This window comes from Podarcis bocagei (genome assembly GCF_964188305.1).
Source record: "Podarcis bocagei genome assembly, chromosome: 11".
Taxonomy (NCBI): domain Eukaryota; kingdom Metazoa; phylum Chordata; class Lepidosauria; order Squamata; family Lacertidae; genus Podarcis; species Podarcis bocagei.
In genome coordinates this window covers 29,782,687-29,798,902 of record NC_138136.1, presented here as the reverse complement: position 1 = coordinate 29,798,902, position 16,216 = coordinate 29,782,687, and the positions used below count along the sequence as shown (strand labels likewise).

Sequence of the window (16,216 nt, the reverse complement as noted above, 5' to 3'; positions counted from 1 at the left end):
CAGGCAACTATTTACATTTAATGAGGATAAGCACACAGAACTTCTCACTCTAGCAGTCATCTGAGAAGTCTTTGCTTTCCACATACATCTTTGGAAATGCTTGATTATTATTATTTTTTTTAAAAAAAATAATATATACCATGCATTACAGTATCTAAGTGCAGTACAAAAGTAAATACAATTTATGTGAATTTATTGTCTGGCAACACACCATATCCTGAAGTATAAGGAAATGATTTTTTGTGTTAATAACCCTATTTTCCTCCCAGGGAGGCTCTCTTATATGGAAACATGGGAAAATGCAAGGGCTTTCTTTTGTCCAAGTTATCTTTTAGTTGTGAGTTTATGTTTTGTGTTTGATAACCACCTAGAATCTTAGGTAAAGTTAAAGGGACCCCTGACCATTAGGTCCAGTCGTGACCGACTCTGGGGTTGTGGTGCTCATCTCGCTTTATTGGCCGAGGGAGCCGGCATACAGCTTCCGGGTCATTTGGCCAGCATGACTAAGCCGCTTCTGGTGAACCAGAGCAGCACACGGAAATGCCGTTTACCTTCCTGCCAGAGCAGTACCTATTTATCTACTTGCACTTTGACGTGCTTTCGAACTGCTAGGTTGGCAGGGGCAGGGACCGAGCAACGGGAGCTCCCCCCCTCGCGGGGATTTGAACCGCCGACCTTCTGATCGGCAAGCCCTAGGCTCTGTGGTTTAACCCACAGTGGCACCCGCATCCCACAAGTCTTAGAAATAACCAAAAATACTTAATTACTGTATTCAGACAAAAGAGTAAAGTATGATTTATTTGAAGGTCCACAGTTTGGAAGACACTTTCAATAGCAATATCAAGTTAAACAATCTTGAGAGGTAGCAGTTGTATAAGGCAAGAAATATAGCCATAATAATGCTGTCAATGTCCCATCTAGTCCAGCTTCCTGTTCTCATAGTGGACACTCAGATGCCCCTATGGAAGCCTGCAAGGAAGACATGAATGTGCAATGAAGCTCTTTCTACTTGTGATTCTCAGCAACTGGCTGTCAGGGGAATACTATCCACAACAGCAGAGGCAGGACACTGCCACCATGGCTATTTTCAGACAGGATATTGCTCAAAATGGCTGTGATCTTGCGCAAAACCAGTGCCAATGCGGTGGTGCTTCTCCACCACTGACAGAGGCAGTGGGGCAGGTGAGGCACCCACCGGTGTGCTGCCTAATGAAATAGAGGCTACACCTGCCTAATGGCTGGGCTGTCTCTGTGACTAGTAGTCATTGATTGCTTTGTTCCCAATGAATTTGCCTAATCCTGTTTTAAAACCATCCAGGTTGGTGACCATCACTCTCTCGGGGAGCAGAATCCATATTTACAGTCATTGGTGTAGCATAGGTTGCCAGCCACTGGGGCAGTGCGGAGGGGATGGTTGGGAAATGGATGGCATCCACGTGTGCATTCAGTGGCCTAATGGCATCCACGTAACCCAGGAGATTGCAGCCACAGAGATAAGAAATGAAGAGTTGTTACGTTGTATGGAGAGGTCACTTCCTGGTTGACATGGAGAAGCTGTTTTCAACGGAGCCCAGCAATGGAAGCACGAAGCTGTAGTGAGGCAGCCTTGGATGTTGAAATTTTGTGCCCCTAACAATTTTGCGCCCAGGGCCAAATTGTGGTCCCCTGTGGTCCCCCATTTAGGCCACTGTTTACAGTAATAAGCAATGCACAGAGCTAGAACAACATAACTCAAAACCAAAAGTACAGCAGGATAAAGAGCCACGAGACATCCTTAATTACTTGTTAGAATAACATAGTGTTGACAAAGTATCAAAACGTAAATAAAGAGGTAAAGATGGTCTTCCCAAGGGAGGGCACTTCACAGAGTCAAAGGCACAGCGTAACAGGCCTCCTTGTATTTGTTGGCTATTTGCAGTTTAGTAGCGCTGCAGAGAGCTTGCTGGGGAGACCATGCATTAAAAAGGGACTCAAAAATAACTTAAACAAGGTTTTAATAACAAAAACAAAAACTCCTTATACACTAAATACATCAACCACAAACCAGACCCAACCACCAACCCATCTCCCAGGGTAATGGGAGAGCTAGGTGCTGCTCCTTATATACTATACCCAATTGCTGACACAGCTTGATTAACACAACTCAGTAGCACCTGCTATGTTTCACAGCGTAAGACTGGGTCTCGTTATTTGCCTTGGCCCTGGCCCTTAAAGACATACACAACTTGTGAAGCAATAATGAACCTTCACATTTTAAAGTGACCATTCAAAATATTCTCCTCTCACACTTCCAGTGGTGGAGGAACAGGGAGCAGGGCCTTTGTCTCATATGGACTGAAGTGTGCAGGCAGTCATATACCAAAGGAAGCAGTCCTTCAAATACCTCTTTGGGTTTTCCCCTCCAAGCAGAGGATACCAGTTCTCTTAATAGACTAGCTAAGTAGTCTTTGAAAATGTCTATGAGAATGTCCAGAATGGAAGATTTGGGTTCTAACATGAAAAAGCATGGAATATGGGTGTGTGGTTCAAGACTTAGTCCATCCAATCCCCAAACTGACAAGGTAGGTGTTCTTATTGGCAGAGCCTGGACACTTTGAGGTTTGCTTAGGAGTATATGGATTAGGGACTGATTTTTAACACACATAATAGGCAAATATGCAAGAGACATGAGTTTCACTGCATAAGCATGTATTGCTATTTGAAGGAGGATATCAATTATAATACCAGCATATATGATTTTAGTATTATCAGCAGCACAGCAGGGATCAGCTAAAATACACAATTAAACACTAATTAAAGCCTAGCCATTATACATGTACATGCAATCTTTTCAGAATTCTAGGCTACAGTTATGAATTATATTGTGTCTTGCTCCTCTGTTCTGAACAGGACAGAGTGGAGAAATAATTTCACACTGCATATAATGCATTTGGTATGAAGGAAACTTGAAAATTATTTAGTTACAGATTCTCTGACCAGGCTTGCAAAATAGCATACATTATGTTAATAGGCAAGCATTCGAAAATGAACTTGAATATTAAACACAGGAAGTTTGGGTTCTAACATGAGGGTGGGCATAGTTAATAGACTGTCAAGAAAACAGGCTTGCTTTAGCAGTTTTATTTCTCTTACTTACTTACTAAATTACTATCAACCTAAATGACAGCTCAGTTAAATTACAATGCATGGATTTAACCCCATTTAGTAATGGAGAAGTCAATGAGATCAAATAGGCTTAAAACCATTGTGGGAGAAAGCTGCATGCCTTCTGGATTATAAATACTGAGAAATGAAAATAACATTAACACGACATTCAATAAATATAAGATTACTCAATATTGCTGCTGTTATAGTTTTGCAGTAGTAACTTTTTGTGAGGTCCTGTTTTTGATGCAGAAGTTGGAATCTCTAAAGGTCCTTGAACAAGTAGTTACACTTCCATTATTTAATTCAGTCTTGTGGCTGTTCTCTGGGCTGGGACGTGAGCAGCAACATGAGGTAAGAATTGTGCTGGTAACCAGGAGCCATTGGCTCAGTCAGCAGACAGGACTGGAAGTTAAGACAAAAACCATGGTCAAAGCAAGTAGCAGGACTGAAGAGCAAATTAAAACTGGAGGGTGAAAGCCAGGTCAGGACCCAAGAATACAGGAACATGGTATCTCATTCAGGAAAACCTTGTTGCTCAATCAAGGTTCAGCTGGAACTGGAAACCCTCTTACACACCTTCCTGAATCAGAGAACCCAGTGGCCTGCCAGGATGGGCAACATCAGTTCAGTGTTTGAGAAGGTACTTAATGAGAAGTTTCCACCTGGAGTTCAAAGGTTCATCACTCAAATCCAGCATGTTCTTACCTGTTTGCAGATAGTCTCTCCCCACCCTACAGCCCTGTGTTGTTTTTACGTGAAAGGGCGTCTTCTTTGCTTGTTCCTTAACGGGGTCCCTGGGTGAACATGATGTCAACATGTCAGCAAATCACATTTGACTATGCAATGACATCACCAAGAAGGAAAGCAGTCTCATTGCCCATGCAATCTAGAATCATAGAATCATAGAATCATAGAATCCTAGAGTTGGAAGAGACCACAAGGGCCATCGAGTCCAACCCCCTGCCAAGCAGGAAACACCATCAGAGCACTCCTGACATATGGTTGTCAAGCCTCTGCTTAAAGACCTCCAAAGTAGGAGACTCCACCACACTCCTTGGCAGCAAATTCCACTGTCGAACAGCTCTTACTGTCAGGAAGTTCTTCCTAATGTTTAGGTGGAATCTTCTTTCTTGTAGTTTGGATCCATTGCTCCGTGTCCGCTTCTCTGGAGCAGCAGAAAACAACCTTTCTCCCTCCTCTATGTGACATCCTTTTATATATTTGAACATGGCTATCATATCACCCCTTAACCTCCTCTTCTCCAGGCTAAACATGCCCAGCTCCCTTAGCCGTTCCTCATAAGGCATCGTTTCCAGGCCTTTGACCATTTTGGTTGCCCTCCTCTGGACACGTTCCAGTTTGTCAGTGTCCTTCTTGAACTGTGGTGCCCAGAACTGGACACAGTACTCCAGGTGAGGTCTGACCAGAGCAGAATACAGTGGCACTATTACTTCCCTTGATCTAGATGCTATACTCCTATTGATGCAGCCCAGAATTGCATTGGCTTTTTTAGCTGCTGCGTCACACTGTTGGCTCATGTCAAGTTTGTGGTCAACCAAGACTCCTAGATCCTTTTCACATGTACTGCTCTCAAGCCAGGTGTCCCCCATCTTGTATTTGTGCCTCTCATTTTTTTTGCCCAAGTGCAATACTTTACATTTCTCCCTGTTAAAATTCATCTTGTTTGTTTTTGCCCAGTTCTCTAATCTGTCAAGGTCGTTTTGAAGTGTGATCCTGTCCTCTGGGGTGTTAGCCACCCCTCCCAGTTTGGTGTCATCTGCAAATTTGATCAGGATGCCCTTGAGTCCATCATCCAAGTCGTTGATAAAGATGTTGAATAAGACCGGGCCCAAGACAGAACCCTGTGGCACCCCACTAGTCACTCTTCTCCAGGATGAAGAGGAACCATTGATGAGCACTCTTTGGGTTCGGTCAGTCATCCAGTTACAAATCCACTGAGTGGTAGCATAGTCAAGACCACATTTTACCAGTTTCTTTACAAGAATATCATGGGGCACCTTGTCAAATGCCTTGCTGAAATCAAGGTAGGCTACATCCACTGCGTTCCCTTCATCTACCAGGCTTGTAATTCTGTCAAAAAACGAGATCAGGTTAGTCTGACATGACTTATTTTTCAGAAATCCATGCTGACTATTGGTGATCACAGCATTCCTTTCTAGGTGCGCACAGACTGTTTGCTTAATGATCTGCTCCAGAATCTTCCCTGGTATTGATGTCAGACTGACTGGGCGGTAATTATTTGGGTCCTCTCTTTCCCCCTTTTTGAAAATAGGGACAACATTTGCCCTCCTCTATCTATCTGATATTTAATATCTCGCTTCACTACAGTAGTGATTTCATAACTTGGGTGCTGCAAGAAACCCACCCTAATCTAGCTCTAGTTATACATAATTATATATAACATGTGGAGGAAGTATGTGGATGGAAATGCATCCTTGGATGGTCATCTGAATGCACATTTCATTTAAAGAAATGAAACATGGATAGGTTAGTTTGATTCAGAGGCTGTCCATCAGCACTACCATACTTTTAGTGGAACACATATGCAAATATGTCTCCCTAATCCTGCCCCAATTAATTAACTAAAAGTGGTTGGATTGAGGTGAAGGTGCCTTGATCTGACTGCCTATGCAAAAGGGATGTCTCCCCACTTTCTTCCCAACATTTGCCTCTTTGCAGCCAAGGGTGAAAATGCTTTTGAACCACATTGCATTTTTCAGTCAGGAGAAATGCTATGCTAAGTGCTTCCAGATATTTTCATCTTTGTATTAAAAGTAGCGAAGAAACTAGGTGGGATAGCTTGGGCCAAATGGGTTTGATCAATCCAGGCTACCTTCCAGTCTTCACTTCCACAGTCCGAAACTACCAGCCAAGTGGAAGCCTTGCTGCTCCTTGAAGCCAAATGGGTCGGTGGCTAGCATTTGGCTTGCCCCTTTAGTTCTTAATGACGTTGCATAGGTGTGTGGAGGGAATGTGGGAGTAATTGACACTGCTTGACTCTCCTGTGTTGACCTTGAAGCTGTGTTTTAAGTGACGGATGAGCAACTTTAGTACTGCAAAATGAAAACTTGCTTGATTGCCTCTCAAAGAATCCATCCCAATTAGGACATAGAGCAAGTGAGAAGAGAGACCCCATGCATACTAGTGGACAACACACCCCTCCTTTGGACTGTCAGCACAGCCAGTGAGCCCAAGAAAAGGGCATAATAGAAAATGCCTTGAATGCATGGGTGATTTGATGTGCAAGAGGATCTGAACCACCTCTGGAATGTCCTGAAAGACAGGATGATGCGTTGGTGATAAGTAGCTTTAAGTAACATAGTTGACGGAGTTGCTACCTATTTTATTGTGACTAAAGGCAGCAGCATCACTTCAATTGACTGTAGCAGTGCAGGTCGCAATCCTAAATGGAAGAGCCTTTCAACATCTCAGAGACTCTCACTGTGTTAGACGCTTTGCGTTCCTAAACGGATTGGCTTTTATTTTTAAAAATCTTTTCTGAAGTGACACATTAGTGGTAGAGCTAAGTGGCAGAACTAGACACAGGCATCCTGGGAAAGGGCAGGCGTGATGGAAAAGGTGGCTGGCTAGCTCAAGGTTTTCAAAGGCAGCTGCTTTTCCTGGCATTCTGAGAGCGGAAGAGCACCTGTGAATTGTCAACACTGTGACTGCACTTTCCCCATTAAATCTCTGCACCGGTGTGTAAATACTTCAGAATCAACTAGGTTAGGAATACATTATGCTGTGCCTTGCTTCTATTCATTTCTCTCACAGTCAGAAATGACCTCGTGCTTGGTAGGCTTTGTTTTGTGGCTGCCTGGAAAATGTGACAGTATTCATTTGCTTACAGGCGCAAAAATGACTGATTGTTTCCTCATAGTCAACATAAAAACCAATGGGAAATCCGAACCGAGGTAATAAGTACCTTTGGTGTTTTACTGTTTTGTGTTATAAGTGAGAGGAGGTTAATGACAGAAGCTTCCGAAACCCAGGACGGCACATGCATGCGCTCTCACACACAACTTTGATTGGTCTGTTAGAAAGTCATCAATTCATACTTAACCGAAATGTCATGTTTTCCCTCTCACAAAACCCGAGCTATTTTGTGGAATTGTCTCTCCAAGTTTAATGCGCAGGAGGCTAATAGTTAACAGTAAACATTTTCTTTTTTTCCCAGAGCATTTTTCTGTTGAAAGAGCAAAGCATTACAGTAGACCGGATGTTTTAGGTCATTTATTTTGTTTTTGCTCTGGGTCATTTTACAAAAGCACGTCTGCTCTTTAGCGTTAAAATGAGAGCCATTCTTACTCCCCAGATATTACCCAGAAGCACTTGGAGGCTCTTAATGATTAATACCATCACAGTCCAGCCACAAACCTTTCTGGCGCAGATAATGCCAGGCAGCAAGCACGCTTGACACTTTTAATGTATAATTAAGTAGAAAAAGTCAGCACTCAGTATGCAAATTTTTCAAAATGATAAATGATGCCATCCAGCAGTAGGGATTGATTTGGTGTAAATGAAACTAATTAAGGAAATGTCAAACATAATTAATAAAACAGGTTTAAGCTGCAAAACATTGTCAATTGAATGAATGAGGAGGCACTGGCTCCCATTGTTTCTGCTTTATTTAGGGCTTGTGTTTAGCTTGTACTCTGTTCCTAAATGCACTCTCTCTACCTCACACCCTCCACTACCAATTCCCAGAGAGGGGGAAAATAAATTTGCTTGTCTCTCCACTGACTGCAGAAATTAATTGTAGAAATCTTGTCCCATCCAAGTGTTACATTCACTCACAGGACATTAACATAACTAATTTGAAAGAACCCAAATGACTGCATAATAGAGCACTGTCAGTATGCCTGACAGTCTTTGGTCATACCAAATTAGCTTGGTTTTCTAATTGAAATTTCCCCCCCTAACACACACACACACACACACACACACACACACACTTTCTCATTTTTCCCCTCCCTCCACTATTCATTTTTGATAAGAACAAAGGTTTTATAATTTACAAAAGAGTGCTTGACCTATAATTACTAGGAGGAAATTAGGGGAGGTAGAAAAGTCAGATTTAGTCCTGGTAATGATGCTAGAGACCTTGCCCCCTCTAGGGAGCCTGAAGAATAATGGAATCTTCTATTTTTACGGGCGACCTGTGCACTGGCGCTGACTCTCACTGTGAATCCACTTTACCTTTTAGATCACTTGCTTAACACTAAAAGTGCCAGCAGAATCGCAGGCCATTATTCCAAATGTCATTCCGTGCCAAAGCCATTTCCAGTGCCCTTCCCTCCAATGAATGAATCAAAGAACATCTGCCAGTTCGCTTATCTCGTCCTTGTAAATCTTCTGTAGGAAGAGTTTAACATAACTTAATTTGGGCTCAGTTTGAGTAAAAGAGGTCACCGGGAAGTCTTTAAAAATATAGTGCTAGGATCTTAACTCTTTAAAAGAAAGGGGTTTATGCCTTAATTCTGTTTAATATGGGAAGTACATTTAGAATGAAATTACTCCCACCACCACCCCCAGTAACAAAGACTTTTCTGTACTAATTCATCCAGAAGAAAAAAAAAAAAGTGCCCTTTTCTTCACGCTGGAGTTCTTGCTTCCAGCAGAGCCTTTTAAGTCAAGTAGTGAAGGTACTGGGTGGAATTACTTTTTAAAGCCTTTCTTAACAATACGTTACAGTTACAGTGCAGGAAATAGTTCCATCTACTCTCAAATGTGTTTCATCAGGAGACACCTGACGGCGAAAATTAATTGACCAAAAGACAAAATTGAGAACGAACTCTGACAATTAGCTATTGGTTACGACTGCTATAGAGATTCATGATCAAAACCCAAGCCTGCAAACGGAAGGAAGAGAACATCAGGCAAGAAAGAAAAAAAAAATAATGGTTTAAAATAGTTTTACACTGCATGGTAGTTTTTTGCATAGATTGGAGATTCAACAGCACAAGTCTAAGTTTATGTAACACTCCTTCAACAATTCCCTGATACATAGCATCCCTTGGAGGTCAGGACAGTCAGAAATGAATATCAGCTCCAGTGCCAATATGTATGCCAATGGCTCTTTTCTCATGTCACGGTGAGCCATAAACCGTGGTTTACTGTAGACCATGGTTTACCGGAATGTTAGTGCAAAATACTGAATAGCTCCCACTGTGTTCTTTTTAGTGAGCTGGGGAGCAACACATTATGAAGTTTGGTGTTCTGTGTTAGCCAGCTCTTGTCTTTTGCTGCTCCCCAACAAACCATGATTGGTAAGCAAGGTCAGTAGATGTAGAGCCACTAAACAATTTTTAAAACTCAGTAAAGGCTCTTGAGATGCTGGAGTATTGTTGTTGTTATTAATATTATTCTTAATAATAATTAAATTTATTAGTTTTTTGCCACAGCAACTCAAAGTGATTTACAATATTTTAAGCAAAACAACACATGCATACATTAAAACCACTACTATTACTACTACTCCTCCTCCTCCTACTAATAATAATAATACCACACAAGTAAAAAGGCCAAATATAGTTAAAAGACAAAGGCATGATTAAAAAGCAATTCTTTTAGCTGGCACCTAAAGATGTGTAACAATTGCATCAGGGGAGAAGCTTTGGGGAGAACACCCCATAAGTGGGGAGCCAATGCTGAAAAGGCCACCTTCCAGACTTGCTACTTTTTGACTATTGGTTTTTCAAAAAAAATGTTGAATATTTCTATTGAGGCCCTTGGTTTGAAAAAAATAATTGATATAATTTTTAAACAGTGCCCAGAGGTTTATTATGTAAAATATAATAGGGTTTGATAACACAGGAGAAAAAAGGAAATGTAAAATTTTGAAAGTGTAAAGCTTAGATGGAACATGACGTTTACTAATAGTAAATGGGAAGCTATTTCTTTAAATTTAGCTATCAAGCTCTATTGCTTTAAGAGGGAATTAATTTACAGCGCAGCCACATGTGTGTTTCCTCGAAATGAGCCTCGTTGAGTTCAGTGGGGCTTACACCCTGGAAAGGGAGTATAGAATAGCAGCTTTAGGCTGCATAACTGGTATTTAAACACAGTAACACACAAAAATGTGAATATGAAAATGTGCATTATTTGGCACAGATATTCATATGTGGTGGGAATGCTTCAAAATCTAGTCTTATCTGTGACAAATCACGGAGGTTATTAGGTAAAACAAATTACAGTGGTACCTCGGGTTACAGACGCTTCAGGTCAGGTTACAGACTCCGCTAACCCAGAAATAGTGCTTCAGGTTAAGAACTTTGCTTCAGGATAAGAACCGAAATTGTGTGGCGGCGGTGCGGTGGCAGCGGGAGGCTCTATTAGCTAAAGTGGTACCTCAGGTTAAGAACACTTTCAGTTAAGAACGGACCTCCGGAACGAATTAAGTCCTTAATAGTATACAGTGGTACCTCGGGTTATTTTAATTTATTACCTTCCCTTCTCCTTAAGGTCTAAGCTACATATTCCTGCATCGCTGGGGGTTGGACTAGATGATCCACAGGGTCCCTTTCAGCTCTACAATTCTATGATTCTATGAATCCCAAAATGAAGTGGGTATCTGAGACTTGTTGGAGGCACAGCAGAATCTCTACAAGACAAGTCTAGCTGAAGCATGGACCATGGAAGGACTTAAGACCTTAACAATCCAGTCATCAGACTAATGCTGCAGACAAATGTCTGCGTCAAGGGAGTAGAATGTCTCCAAGCTTTCCATAACAACACAGGGCTAGGGTGGCTTGATGGGGAAGGAAGAGCAAACATCGGGTTGAGGGAGGGAGCGGAGAATGAGCTCTCTTGTGAATGACAGTTCTAGCTTGTAATTGGAGGGAATATTTTTCTAGCACTCTCCAGTCACAGTGTTTTGGGAGGGAACAGCTTTGCAAGAGCAACACTAATGTCACCAAGCTTTAGAGAAATGCCAGGAAGGTGAGGTGGAAAGAGGAAAAAGAGCTGCTTTGTGACTGACAGGTCTAGCTTGCCGTCTGAGGACATGATTTATACCCAGAAAGTTATCCTTTTTAGTTCTCCCCACCCCCAAATCAGTCTGAAAGTTGGCTAGCACAAAAGTACATGGACCTATTTGTTTGCAGTTTGCCAGGTTTCCACCCAGGGACAACTCTCTTGTGTTTGCAATTTTCAGACCCCTTTGCTGTTTAACATCTGTGGGAAACCACTGAGTAGACTCATCTGGAGTTTTGGAGTACATTGTCAATGATATGCTGATGACACATAGCTCTACTTCTCCATTACATCTGCACGTGTGGCAGTGGATGTTCTGAACCATTCTCTGACTTTGGGAATGGGCTGGATGAGAGCCAGCAAACTGAAGCTCAGTCTAAATAAGAGGCAGCATTAGTGGCTGGTTCCCTAGACCAGATGGATGGGAGGTGGCCTGCTCTTGATGGGGTTATACTCCCTCTGAAGGAGCAGGTACACAACTTTGGGTATTCCTGGACCCATTACTGTCGCTTGTGGCTCAGGTGGCCTCAGCTGCACAGAGCCACAAGCGACAAGTCTCCCATCAGCTTTGGCTGGTGAACCAACCTGCATCCCTATCCGGACAATAATAATCTAACTTCTGCTGTCTATGTTCTGGTAACCTCTAGGTTAGATTACCTCAACAAGTTGTACATGGGGCTGCCTCTGAAGATGGTTTAGAAACTTCAGCTCCTGCATAATTCAGCAACCAGGTCACTCACTGGGGCAAGACAGTTCAAGCAGATGATGCCAGTCCTGGCCCAGCTGAGAACTGGCTGCCAGTTAGTTTACTCATGAACATGCTGGCATTAACCTATGAAGCCCTAAATTGCTCACAACCACTATACTACAATGCTGCCCCCCATGTGAACTGACCTGAACTGACCCCCTCATATGAACTGACCTCTCCCACAGAATGCGGTGATTGGTTGGGTATGTATGGGATGAAGTGATCTTTGAGGTATCTTGGTCCTAAGCTGTATCGCCCCCAATCCTTCAGAACTGATTTTGAAGATGCAGGAGGGAAGGAGGCTAAAGGGGACTGGAGGGGAAAAAGTTCCATTGCATAAGCAGAGCTGCATTACTAGATTTAGTACCTTATATCCCTTCCTGTTATCTTATTGTCAAATGAAGACCTCTTCCTTCTGCCTGGTCTTTGGAGGTTTATAATGTTGTCAGCTGTTGTGCTGTGATGATGTGTTGGCTTTTTCTATTTTACTGTAGTTTGCCGGGTTTTATTATTATTGCTGTTGTTGAAATTTGTACAGTATTTTAATATAAACCGTACAATGTGCTGCAACTCCAGCTGAAAGGTCTAAAATATGATAGCGATACAGATACAGATAGTAGTTTGCCGGGTTTTATTATTATTGCTGTTGTTGAAATTTGTACAGTATTTTAATATAAACCGTACAATGTGCTGCAACTCCAGCTGAAAGGTCTAAAATATGATAGCGATACAGATACAGATAGATTTAGTGTCAGTCTCATTTGACCTTTGTTTATCCACTATTATTTTTTTCTTTGTTTGCATAGATTTTTTTAGACCAACTTATGTCAATTCAATACATCCTTTGTAGCCAAAAAGAAAGGAAAATTCACTGGGTCGGGCCAAAATTAGACTGGGTAAAGCAAGAATAATTTCAGTACTGGGGTGTGTTGAAATGTGACATATTGCATATATACCGTAGTCATTTTGTAAAATGTAAACAACCCTTTCTAGTGTCCTCCTGGCAGAAATCAATACATACGTAGTGATACAATGGAATAAAACCTTACTCACACAGATAGAAGAATTATTTTGTTAGTCTGTCTTGTTAGAAGATAAGACAAAGCTATGATCTGATGTTAACTGCATCTAGTGGGCCTCCTTTGAGGCATGTTGGTTGCTTGTTCACTTTAATATAATATTACAAAGCTTGAATATTTCAAAATCAAATGAATAAGTAAATTTATTTATTTGTCTAAACTGACTAGAGGTTTATCTGGCACTTTAGGTATTGTTGGCAGTAAAATAATGCCATGAATCAATCAAAATGTGAAACCTTTCTCTCCACACAGGCACTAGTAGTATTTCAGATTCCTTTGAGTTAGATTCACCACACTTTTCCTTGGAACTCTACAGAATAATATCAGCTGCTGTAACACTTGTATTAAAAAGTGTGTCATGAATGTCACTGAATTTATGCTGTTTAGGCACCAGGGTAGTGGGGAGAAACAGTAAAAAGGTGGACAAAGGGTTCTAGGAGATTCAGAGCATAATTTAAAAAAAGATATAGTTAAAAATTAAGCTCAAACTTCATATTTATAATTTATTTTAGAGAAGAATAGCCACATGGATTAATGCTCTGACACTTCACTTTTGAAGAAACCAAAGAGGACCAATAGAAGCAGAATGTGCAACACCCAACCAGAAGAGAAAAGGTCAGCCTTTCAATTTTCACTAAGTGGAAAGGGAATGTCATTGCCTGACTTGAGCAATAAGACATATGCATAGCATTTCTCCCTGTATACAAGGACAGGCTGACCTTGGTCAACTTGCAGTGTTGTGGTGGTGCATTTGGTAGGGAAGAAGTGGAATCAGACCATACCTCTTTGTGGCATAGTTTTAACAAGTCAGAAGCATTTTCCACCTACTGTCCTATACAAGGGGGACTGTATAATATTGTCAAGCAAACTGGGGAAATAATTGCACAATCTTGGCTGTGAGAGCATAAAGCCTTAAATGATATAGTGTTAACTCAGAAAAAAAGTCAGTCATACTTTAATTAGGGAAATTACCTATGACTAAAATCTCACTGATTTCAATGAGACTATCCACAAATTTATACAGAAGTAATGAAGCTTACGCCCATGTAAGTGTGCGGAGGATGCAGGCTAAATGTGACTAACTTTATCTGGATTGGGGCCTGCACGCAGTAAACATTAAGTTTTAAACAGTAAATATTAAAGAGCTATTTGGAAGCCCTTACAAGAAAAAAAGAAGAAATCTTGCATCGAGAGGGAATCTGAATTATTCCTGGATGTCAGATTGCATTTATTTGACCTTGTGGCATAGAGTTTATGAAATAATGTTATGGTCATTTCTTGGAAAACGTTACATATATTGCATGAGTAACTTGGGAGCCCAGGAAATCAGCTGCCATTAACTTCTGGCAAATGTCCAGCAGCAAAAATGAAAGAAATGAATTAATGAATTAATTGTGCAAGACAAGCATAACATCAAGGGGAAGGGCCTATCAGTTAATGGCTATGATGACAGTATACACACCTCTTTGCCTCTGCAGTCAGGAATTGGTTCCACTCAACAGACTAGATTGCAAGAAGCTTGTACACATCCTTAGCTCTCACTAACTGAAATTCATCCAATAATATGTGACTCCAGTGAGGTGCTGGGCAGGTCCACAGACAGTACTGATCTAACAATGGTACCCAGTTTATGATAAAAGTGTGTGATTTTATTCTTGAAGTGTTTAGCAGATACATCCCAGTGTGCCTCTGTGCATTCCTTAATACAGGGAGCCCACCAATTATGCAAGGGTTCTGGGGGTCTATGCACAAAGGCAAAATCACACAAAGCCAGGAACCCCCAGAACTGGCCACCCCTGCAAAGCAGAGGGCTGCTTACTGGAGCCTGGGAAGGTTGTGGGAGGGCCTTGAGAGCTTCCCAGGCCCTCCCGCAACATTTCCAGACTCTGGTAAGCAAGTAGGTGCCTTCCTTACTGGTCTCTGGGATACTCCCAGAAGCTAGTAAGGAAGGCATCACTATGCTTACCAGGCTTTGGGAAGGCAGTGCAAGGGCTCTGAGATGCAAATGGATCAGAAGGAATGCTCAAGAAACAGGTTGTTTGGAATGGGGCCAGGACCAGATTTCAGAGGCTCTTAGCATGACACAATCAGTGGTACATCCGACAGCCCCACACACTGCCAGAACTGTGCAATTATGTTTTCTCCTGCTGTGCTGCTGCCCTTGCAGATTCCATAGATCCTATTGAGCCTGTAAATCTATGAAAACCATAGATCTTAGAATTACAAGCTAGGCTAGGTTGCAGGATAGGCCCACCCCTGAAGAAGGTTGAAGCAGTCACCTCAGGCAGAGGAAGCCCCTAAGGTGGCCTCTCTGCCACCAGCATCGGCTCCAGTGCCTGGTGAGATCTCACCCTAAATCCGCTGGCAGAATGGTGCATCAGAGTAGTACAGCACTTTCAGAGTAGTACAGTAGTTTCAGCTCAAGCAGTGAAGCAGGATGCACCACGCCTGCTAGGCTGTGTAGATTTTATAGATCCGTTCACTGGGGCATTACATTTGTGGTAAATTAAGATGGTTAATGGCTGCCAAGGAAGGGAAGCAACCTTGGGTCCCATTCAGTAGTGGGAAGCTTGCCCACCCATTGCTGAAACAGCCCTCCCTGGGCCCAGTGTGGAAACTGTGAGTGGCAGCACACCTGGGTCAAGACGGTGGGTTGTTCTAAGGCCCTTGGCCAGTGTCTAGCCTGGATGATCGACTGGTGCTGAGCCTAGTTTAGGAGTGACCTAGTTAGTAGCTCTCCAGTGTCTCTGTAGGGTATCTTTCCCATCACAGTGAACGTATCATTTCACTTGGCTTCTTATATCTGCAGAGTTTGTGATCTATCACTGAGCTATTGCCTTTCCTCTCAAGGTATGGGCTCCAGTTGGCCCACACAGCAACTGGATTTGAGCCTATGAACTCATGAGCATAACTGAAGGAGAGTCATGACTAAACAACCCTGCAGGCATGTGGGAAGGGAGTCTCTCACGAAAGATTCCAAAAGCCAAAAATAAAACCAATTTGAGCACTCACTTTTTGCCCCTTCTCATAAAGTGTGAAAGGGCTCTAAGAAACCATAAGCAAAGGTGCTATGTAAGCAGGCAAGAACTACTTCTTTTCCCAAGATTGAGTAAAGGTTCAGCATGCTTAACAGTCTGTTGTTATTTCAATTAAATCCCACTAAATATCCATGGAGGCTCACATCCTGACCTTTATCTGTTGTAGAGTAGCACTTGGCTGTTGCACATAGAAAATTACTTCTGTAGAG

General features: G+C 42.1%; 1 long non-coding RNA gene across 2 annotated transcripts in view; it reads left to right on the top strand.

Moving 5' to 3' along the window:
- The window catches only part of LOC308596996, a 493,319-nt gene that overhangs the window by 159,391 nt on the left and 317,712 nt on the right, over positions 1-16,216 (top strand). The window contains exon 4 of one of the 2 annotated variants that reach the window (XR_014012772.1): positions 13,482-13,584. The exons of the other annotated variant lie outside the window; for it this stretch is intronic. This is a non-coding gene — a long non-coding RNA (uncharacterized lncRNA). The remainder of the gene's footprint in view (positions 1-13,481; positions 13,585-16,216) is intronic. 2 annotated transcript variants of the gene reach the window in all.